We start from the raw sequence: 10,300 nt of genomic DNA on the forward strand, positions 1-10,300 counted from the left end.
ACAAAATTACCCAAGAAATTCTTCAATACCTCATTCATCAGCCTCATGAAAGTACTCAGTGCATTAGTCAATCCAAAAGGCATTACTAGTCATTCATATAGTCCTTCATTTGTCTTAAATGTTGTCTTCCACTCATCACCTTCTTTGTTCCTAATCTGATGATATCCACCCTTCAAATCTATCTTTGTAAAGTACTTTTCTCCACTCAAACAGTCTATTATGTCATCCATCTTAGGCAAAGGAAACCGGTATTTTACTATGATCTTGTTTATTTCTCTTGAATCATTACACATCCTCCATTCTCCATTCTTCTTAGGTGCTAATACTATTGGTACTGCACAAGGGCTCAAACTTTCCCTGATCAAACCTTTCTTTAATAGTTCTTGCACTTGCCTATTCGGTTCTTCATTCTCTATTGGTGTCAACCAGTGTGCAGCTTTGTTAGGCAAACTAGCTCGGGGAACTAAGTCCATGAAATGACTAATACTTCTAATAGGTGGCAATCCATCAGGTACATTATCTGAAATGATGTCCTCATATTCTGTCAGCGAATCTCTTATCTCTGTTGGGTGTTCTCCTTCTGGTTCCTGTCTCTCAGTCTTCTTAGGAATTAAGGAAAAGCACACATTCTCATGTCTCAGTCCATCCATGAATTTCCTTCCATCTACTAAACAGATTCTAGTATTTGTACAGACTTCACTCTTCAAAGGTTCATCCAAAGGTAACAAGGTTTACTTCATCCCATTGGCCACAATAGTGTATGTATTCTTCCTCCCATCATGTATTGCATGTCTATCAAACTGCCAAGGTCTTCCCAATAAAAGATGACAAATATCCATAGGCATAATATCAAACAAAACATCATCATGATAATTCCTAATTTTTTAATTTTACTAAACATTGTTCACTTACTAATAACTTATGTTCATCTTGAATCCATGTTATTTGATAAGGCTTAGGGTGTTTCAATCTCTCCAATTTCAACTTATTTGCCATCTCTTCTAAAAAAACATTATCTGAACTACCACTATCAATAACAACTTTATAACACTTACCAGATACCTTACATCTTGTCTTGAATGGGTTCTTCCTCTGCAAGGGTTCTTCATCTCCTCCGGTATAACACAGAGCTCTCCTCATCATCAACTGTTCTCCATCTTCCGATTTATTGTTTGATCCAGTGGGGATTTCTTCCACCACTACTTCTCTTTTGATAGCCTTTGTCTCCTTACATTCAAATGCACAGTGTCCTTCCCCTCCACACTTAAAGAAGTTTCCTCTAAATGTCCTCTTGTCTTCTCTTCCAAAGTTCTCATTCCAGTAACCATCTAATTCTCTCCTCTGGTAGAAATTTTTATCATCCTTCCGGTATGAATTACCTTCTTTTCTCACTTACTTGTCCTTGTTTTGATTTGTATTGGTTCCTCTTCCTCCAGTAAACCTTCCACCTCTACCTCTCTGTCTCTGCTCATGTCTTTTGTTCAATTTCTCTTCAGCCTTTATTGCATACTGGTAAGCCTCTTCAAAACTCTCAAATTTGATCATACTGAGTTCATCTTGTATAGACATCCGCAATCTGTTCAACTTCATCATCAACATGTCAGGATCTGATGTTCAACTTATAAAATGCTTTGGTGTACTCCTTCACACTAGATTCTTTCTGTCTTAGATTCTGCAATTTCCAGAACAAATCCATTTGATAATTCGTCGGGATGAACTTTGATTTTAACTTAGCAATCATCCTATCCCATGTCTTAATCTTTTCTTTACCTCTTCTTTGTCTATCAACTTGCAAATGCTCCCACCAAAGAGATGGATGACCTTTCAACCGGGTATAGGCATACTTCACCTTCCTCTCTTATGCAGTGTTTTCAAAATCAAAATACTTTTCCATAAAAACCCTTAAAAACCTTTCTTCTTATGGATCAACTGCCGGTAGGTTCACTTGTTCTGTCGGGGATTCTTCTCCTTCATCTTCACTTACATCTTCAATATGTCGGCCTCTTCTCTGGGGTGTCTCCATGACTTTTAACCGGGCTGCTTTTTCTCGCAACATCTCCATCACAACAGGGTCTACATTCCCATGTGCTCCACCATTCCTAGTTCCTCTTCACCCCATTGATTCATGCTAGTCCTCTGCAATTGCAGGTTGGATCTGTAATCTACCACCCTACAATAAAATTCAAGACACACAACCTCTAGAATGAAACTTCGATCTAATACCACCTGAAGCAGTCACCAGTGAGGAGGGACCTCAAGGAGATCAATCCAACCCAATCAGCAAGAGTAAACACAATGGAAACAAACAGATATGATGGAGGCAATGTAGAACAGATAATTTTATTGCATGAAAGTTAATTACATCCAATTGGTAACAACCGGATTACAACATACAGGCACACATGCCTAGTAGAATAGGTCACATCGGGACCTTGAATCGAAAGATCTATCTTCTAGGCACAATCTATCTTTTTGATACTTCTTGGTTTTTTGATTGATTCTCTGATTGATTACATTCTAAAGCATGATTACAAATATATATATCTATCCAAAGGATCTAGTCGGCCCAAAAGGGATCAAAACCCAAAGAACAAGACCTAACGTGCAAAATGAACAAGGTCGGACTCTGCCAAGAGATTCCTCCAGAAAATCCAAAGGATGAAATGTAGAAGGTCAGCCACATGCCAAGAAACATCGATATCAACTCCCAAGGCTCTACAAGCTTTGGAATGGGTTCTGGTATATCACCAGAATAGGTCTCAGGCAACCGGTAACAAAGGAACAACCGGTAATAAGAAATTGTCATGGAAACCGGTAGCGATATCTTGTCAAAAAGTGATCCAAAAGAGATGTGGTTTGAAAAGAAAGAAAGATGATCAAGTCTTCAAGTAGAATCCAACTCCACAGGATCTAGTGAGCCAAAATTAGGACACACACAGAAAGGAAAACTGAAACTGCAAACAAAAGAGAAAGGAAATGTTTTGGTTGATGCAAGATTGTTGTGAACTGGGGATGCTCCTGCATCAGTAACTCCCACCTACTAATGGGTAGTTCAGTTACACACCCTTTTTTGGCTTGTTGTGTCACATCACTTAACCACCATTTTGTCATTTCCTAAGTGGGTTATGGGGTAGTTGGGTTTCTCACCCTCTTTTGGCTTTATGTGCCACCTTTATAACTCCTTTTTGGTCTTCATGTAAGGAGGTTATGCCACATGTTTTTTCATTTACCAAGTAGGTAAAACCTCCCATTTTTCATGGGGAGTGGGAGTTAAGAACCTCTTGGATGTATATGCTATTATTTTTCTATATAATAAACACTATATTCTCACCTTCACTAGTTCAATGATAGCTCAATGAGAGTCTTCTCAAAATTGTCTTCTTTGTCTCTATTTTTATCACCTCAGATTTCTCTTCATTCAACTATTTTGATCTTCGATCATCTATTACTTGGAGCTGCATGTGATCTACAACTGATATTAGATCTTGCCTTGGTTCTTTCTTCTTGCAAAATCCAATAGTGGCATTCATAACATAGTAAAATTAAATTTTAAAAGTGGGAATAAGTCGTCTTAGTTGGTGGAAGAACATAGTTGCAAGAACAAAGAGCTTGAGGTTGAAACTATAGAAGGGGAAATCTTGTTCTTATATATCAACCTTCAGGAATCATAGGAATATTTCCATTTATTTTATTTTTTCCTAGTTTGACTCACTACAGTGAGAACAAATATTTTGCAAGCATATATGTAGTAGATGTTGGCAACAATGTAGCATACTGAGAGGGGGGAGTGAATCCGTTTGCTCTCAAACTCTACACAACTCAAACTTAAATTCATATATGATAATAAGCAATAAAATCATGAATCAACACCACATCAATAACACATATAACACCAAGATTTTTGACATGGAAAACTTGGTTAAGGGAAAAACCATGGTGGGAACCTACCCACAATGAGATAATACCCTGTTAGGAGTAAGTGTAAGTATTACAATAGGGAATGAACATGCATTCAGGCACATTGCCTAGAGCTCACTACTCAAATCACAAGACAAGAAGGGATACAACCTTTGGGAAGGCTCGCTACATTACAGAAAGATTTGGATTACATTCGGAGAATCATGAACTAATGAAATAACATCCTCTCATGCCTGGTTATAGTTTCGATTAAGCACAAATACTCAAATTTTTCTCTTTCCACTTACTCACACTCTTTCACACTTCTCCTCTTCTACTGAAAAATAAAATCAATATTCACACACATAGATACATCTATCACATATATACTACATATATTTATACAAATCATCAACCTATATTTCAAGGTCGGCTAAACTCTCAATACAAATTACAAAACAATAACCTCACGCTACAACAACACATGCAGACCATAACAATGTTGGCGAAGACATAGTTTGGACCTAAAACAATACCATAAAAATGCAAAACCTCCAACAATTATGCATCAAACATCCGCAACACACTACAATCATCATGCATGTTGCATAACATGAAGAACAACACTGGATCAAGTAAATGATCAATAACGCACACAATGATAAATGTGGACCATCAACATAGATAGACCACGATCTAGAAACATCCACAAGAAACATGAATCACCACAAAAACAACTGCAACATCACCACTTAATAGAATCTTCATCATCATTATATCAAACCTCAAGAACACACATTAAAGTGACTATCAAACTGAAAGGTTCACTTGTGAACCTTCAAATGATGAACAATCTGAACATCCCAAACACTGCCAAATACAAAAACCAAGATATAGCAATTTTGAAGCAATGCAAAGCACAATCCAGAATACTAAATAACATGAACAATTGAATATCAACAATAATAGCGGATCTCACAACTCGATCAAAATATTGTGCAAATCTCTGAAACTTCTACTGAATCAACTAGAGATAAGTATCTCTAAACCCATTAAACCACAATAGCTCAACTGCAACACCCTAACCAAACCAACTCATCCAATCTAAATGCAACACTGGAATACACAGAAGAACATGTTGACATCAATGACAACACATTATTCCAGCAAACTTCTCAGCAATATCCAATAGTAGAACCTTTGTATTTTTCAATGGTATTAATGTTAGTTTGTTCATTGCATTCAAAAGTTATAAAATGCATATAAGTTAAGTTCAAAAATAGTAGCAAGTGATTAAATGGCTATATCTAGCCTAAGATTTTGTGTAGACTAAAACAATAGATAGATAGCCTCCAATGGAGTATTCCTCATAGTTACTCTCTTATTAACTTCTGAAACTTAGCAGCTGATTCAGAACTCTTCTATGAATATATAACATTCATTGCAGTTGCTATGGGTGTTGAGCTTTTAAATACTGCATAACTAGGAAAAGTTTTATTTTGGTAGATTCATTTATCCTAACCCAAACTTGAAAGGGTTGAGACCATGTTTATCAATTCTCTCATAGGCTTGTTCATGTGAACACTATAGTTTCCCACCTTGCTCTTATCTTCCAAAAATCAAGAAACCATGGTTGGACTAATAAGAAATCTTAATGAATTACAGTCTTAACTCTAAATGTAAATAGGCTTAGACAAGTCATGAAATAGTAATTCTTAAATGCAAACTGTTCATATGTTGAGTTAGTGAGTCATAAATTTTATAGCGGATATTTACTTACTATGATTATAAAAAATAATAGAATAATAGAATAATTTGTTAAACCAAGGATTTGTTTAGAACCTATTCATGTATGCATGCATGATTAGAGGTACACATGTATGCATACATGAGATGAGTCAAGATGACACCTAAAGATTTGCATTTTTAGATTAGAAAGTGCATTATATATAATGGAATTACAATTATAACCCTATGTTGTTAGGGTTTCTTTTGAACTTTTAAAATCATTAAACTCTCGCAATAATAAGAAATCAACTTAAATTAGCGTTATGATGGAATAGGAGCTAAAAATTATGATTTACCCTTGAGGGGATACCTATTGAATGGTCTTGTCAACCAACCTAACAAATAAGAAGATTTGTTTGATATAGAGGTTAGATTTGTTAAACTAGGTCAACTATAACTATCACTTGAGTGAACAAGTCAATTGGGGTAGTGAACAAGACTGCACATTATGTGCTAGTCTATTTTTAAAACCTTTGGCTAAGGTGGCACAAATATTTGCATGCACTAATTAGTCCACTTGAACTAGATGCACTTCCTAATCAAATGGTCATGCTCATTATGGGGTACCTATGGTGCTTGACCAACTAGAGTAATGTAGATTTCAAAACACTAGGCTCAGATGGAAATTACACCTAGCCCTATGTCTACACCTTTGTGAAGGATAGGGACACTTCTAAAGGGAGGTGTGTGGGGGACCACTGGGTTTGTGGTTGGAGGAAAAGAACCTTGATGATGCTCTCCCTTAGAAAGATCAAGCGAGACTTAAATGAAGATACCAGACTAATAAGAAAATCATTGTAGACTCTTAACTCATTCTTTGTTTTTCTTTATGATGTAAAATGATTATCAAATAAGAAATATGAATAAATTTATTCTTTTAGCTCCATGATTTCCTTTCAAATTATGTAATAAAATGTCAGATATTTATTTTTAAAAAAAATGCAAATGCAAAAGTTGCACTTTATTTTATGCAAGTTGTTTAAAAATTTTGCATTGAATTTATTTCAATAAGTTAGTATGTTACATTAAAATATATTTTTTACTCTAGTTATTACTAACTTTTTTAACTACATAAGTACCTGTGTAATTTAATTCTCCCAGTATTACTCATAAGGAAATGATATTTATATTTTTAATATTTTTTTCTAGTTGTAAGGCATTCCATGTTTCTAATTTAGACGAGATGTACACCTAAGATGGCTAATGAAATAAAATAAAAAATGTTGGTGAATGTTCAAATATTAAAATCTCTCTCTCTCTCTCTCTCTCTCTCTCTCTCTCTCTCTCTCTCTCTCTCTCTCTCACACACACACACACACACACACACATGGTAAGCATTCTTTTCAATTGTGCATGCCCAAGCATGTGAGTTATTTGACAAAATACCTCAAAGAAATGTGACCTTAGGGAATGTTATGGTGGTAGGATATGTTTAAAAGGGATTTATTGAAAAGGCCTTAGAAACTTCTAATTAAATTCAAGAAAATAACATGATTTCCTATGCTCAAATTGGAGCTTGGGAAGACAATATGGATTCCCATCAAACCATACTTGAAAACAAATTTCTACTAGATTTTGTAATTATAAAGGCCACTTCCCATCACCATAATCTTCAAATGAAATTTTGTGTGCAAACTAATAAAGAAGAATTAATGTATAAACTCTCTCTTGAGTGAATTCAAATTATGATTAATTATGTTTGAAGCTTTTATTATGTGAATAAGATTTGAAGTTCCTTGTAGCTTCCTAATGCTTCATGTTAGGAGGAAGGTGTGGCTTTACTAACTTATTAGGATCCATTCATATTAATGTTCACTAAAATTGATAAATTTTCTATTGAAATGTCAATACAAGAATACCTTTAGAGACATTAAATTTCCCCAATCTATTGTGTATATACTTAGAGATTCTAGCAAAAACTATGTCAATTTTTTTAAAATCAACATTTCATATCACACTCAATGATTTATTGTCAAGAAAAAGAATAATCTTTGACCAAGAGAAAATATTCATCCTATTCTCAATGATGGATCATGGAATGTGATCCAAAACATCAATATAATCTGAAAGCTAACATAGTTTTTGCTAGAAATACTTCATTCTAGAAAAAAGATAAGCTAGTTATCAATGGAACATCAATTACTTAGATTAACACATGATGTTAGATTCTTAAAGAAGTGTGCTAGACCTTTCACTTGTTTTCAACATATGCTTTTACTTTTTCTAGGTATACTTATATATTCCTACATCCTACCATGTCCAAGTTTGAGATTTAAGCATCTATTACCCATGGAGTATGATGGAAAATGGAACTAATAACCCATGTGTTATACCTTATTTTCAATGTATGTAGTTGTCATCACAAACTATAAATAAGGTATATAATTTCAAAGAGATTTCAAAAATTTCTACTCAAGGAATCTTAAAAAATTACCTTCTATTTATCACACAATGTACTTTTTATTCATATATGGTGTGTACCATTTTGGAGTTTAATATTTGAGTATATGTGATTGTTCTTCTAAAGCACTAACTTTCAATTACATAATTGATATAACTTAATCATGACTATGATACAATATAAAAAAGAGATTGGAATACATTCAACCTACACCTTTACTAGGATTGTTATGAACTAGTCTAGAATATGCTTGGGAAACTATTTACCTTAAGTAGTATCCTATTAATATAAGGACATGTAATGATTAAATGGAACCTAATATTATAGCTCTTAATGAAAATATGGTAATGGTTCTTTTTCTTGGCATGGTTTTTAAGAAACCATACCATTGCACCTATTATAATAAACTATCATAATGTCATCAATGTTGGGCTCTCTTGTAATATTGTTAATTATGATGGGCTAAAAGTAGTAATAGTAGATACATTAGTGTTTTCAACACCTTATTGGATAGTTGGGTGAATTGTTCATGTTTTATTTTGGATTGTTCGGTCTCTAGGCTAAGTTACATGAATTTAGTGCTTTATGAGGATTTGAGAATATGTGAAATATTTATAATTTAGGCATTGCTTAATATTTTTCCAATTGACTTGTTACTATGAGCCTATTCATCATTATTCATTTGTATGTAATTTGTTCCTTTTAGGTTGTAAGATTTCATGTTCAAAACCTATCTAAAACCCAATGTTACCACTCATATGATGTACCCACATTTTAACTATATGAAAGCTCTTAGATCATTACATTCATAAGAATGCATGGTATTAGTGGATAGTTATTCATTGATTGGTTAGCTATAACTATTCTAGCATATTATTGTGAGAATATTATTTGAGTATTTTAAATGACAACCATTACGTATGAGAACTATTAATTCTTGTATACTTATTATTATGAATACTTAGAACCATTCTATCTAGTTGTGATTGAATTTGTTGTTTGACATGAACTATTCATAATCTCATTGGCTTGTTATGGGTTTACCAATGTGTTTGGTCTTAGGGATTTTTCATGAAAGCATTACAAATCTAAATTATCAACTTACTCAACTCTCCCTATAGTTTGAATAGTAGTATTATTTGAAGGATACTTTATAACATAATATGATTACAATACTTGATATCATTGAATTGTATTATAGTACAACATCAGTTGGAGCCATATTGGGGCTTTACATAGTTATTATCTTGAATGTTATGCATAATTTGTATGCATGGATTTGCTTCTAACAATACTAGCAATTTCAGCAGTCTCCATAAGTTTTGATTCCATATTCTTCTGAAGGTACTTGTTAATGCCTGAAGAGGAGGAGCATCTCCCCAACATTTGAAACTGTGTAATTCCACATTGGCTAATCAGAGGAAATATTTGATGTCAGCTGCATCTCTGGTTAAGTCCAGGAAAGTGATATCCAATATTGCGTGAACAGCAATTTACATAACAAAAGGAAAAAGTCTAGAGCTTCCGGTAAGAGGATGAAAATCATTGTTCAGACAACAGAGAGTTACAGAATTTGCAGTGTTGCTATGTTATTACTTTGAATGGTGCAGGAAAAACAACTAGATTTTGGTTAATGCTGTTGAAATGAAATGGGACGAAATGATTTGGAGGTGGAAAGAAGAGAGGAGGTAAAATGATTATTACAGATGTGCAGCATGGCTGTACAGACATATTTATCCCACATGTAAGCAACGTAAGATAAGGGGAAGAAATGACAGAGATAAATAGGTAAGGGAAGGAATTGAAAAATCATACCTTTCTCGGCCTTTTGGCTAAGATCAAGTGTAGTATCTGTTCTTATCAGTTTAATATCTGATACGTGGTTCATTGAACCACACGATATTAAATTAATTTCTTCAGGGGGAAGCCCCAAAAGATAGCTTGCTATCAGGGCCTTCGAGCGTCGCTTCTGTCTTGCACTACTGCAGAAGCCTGGCGCACCCCACACCCAAAACAATAACAAATTGAATTCATTCGGTCTGCCTTCAGAAGCAGAATTAATCTGCAATGGCAATTTATGTCATTCATGTACAAAATATAATAGATTAATTCTTCAGCTTTAGCTTTTAATTAGATTATGCTGTTGCTTCAGTTTTGCATTGAATAATCAATTTTATCTTGCTTAAGTAGATGAATGATTTTATCTTTATGATT

At 34.1% G+C, this 10,300-nt stretch overlaps 1 non-coding gene across 1 annotated transcript; it reads left to right on the forward strand.

The window, feature by feature from the left end:
• The first annotated feature begins 9,897 nt into the window (after window positions 1-9,897).
• On the forward strand, window positions 9,898-10,092 carry LOC131053716 (U2 spliceosomal RNA). The gene has a single exon (XR_009107762.2). It is a non-coding gene; the product is annotated as a U2 spliceosomal RNA (small nuclear RNA).
• The last annotated feature ends 208 nt before the right edge of the window (window positions 10,093-10,300 follow it).

This window comes from Cryptomeria japonica, chromosome 10, assembly GCF_030272615.1.
Source record: "Cryptomeria japonica chromosome 10, Sugi_1.0, whole genome shotgun sequence".
Classification (NCBI taxonomy): Eukaryota; Viridiplantae; Streptophyta; class Pinopsida; order Cupressales; family Cupressaceae; genus Cryptomeria; species Cryptomeria japonica.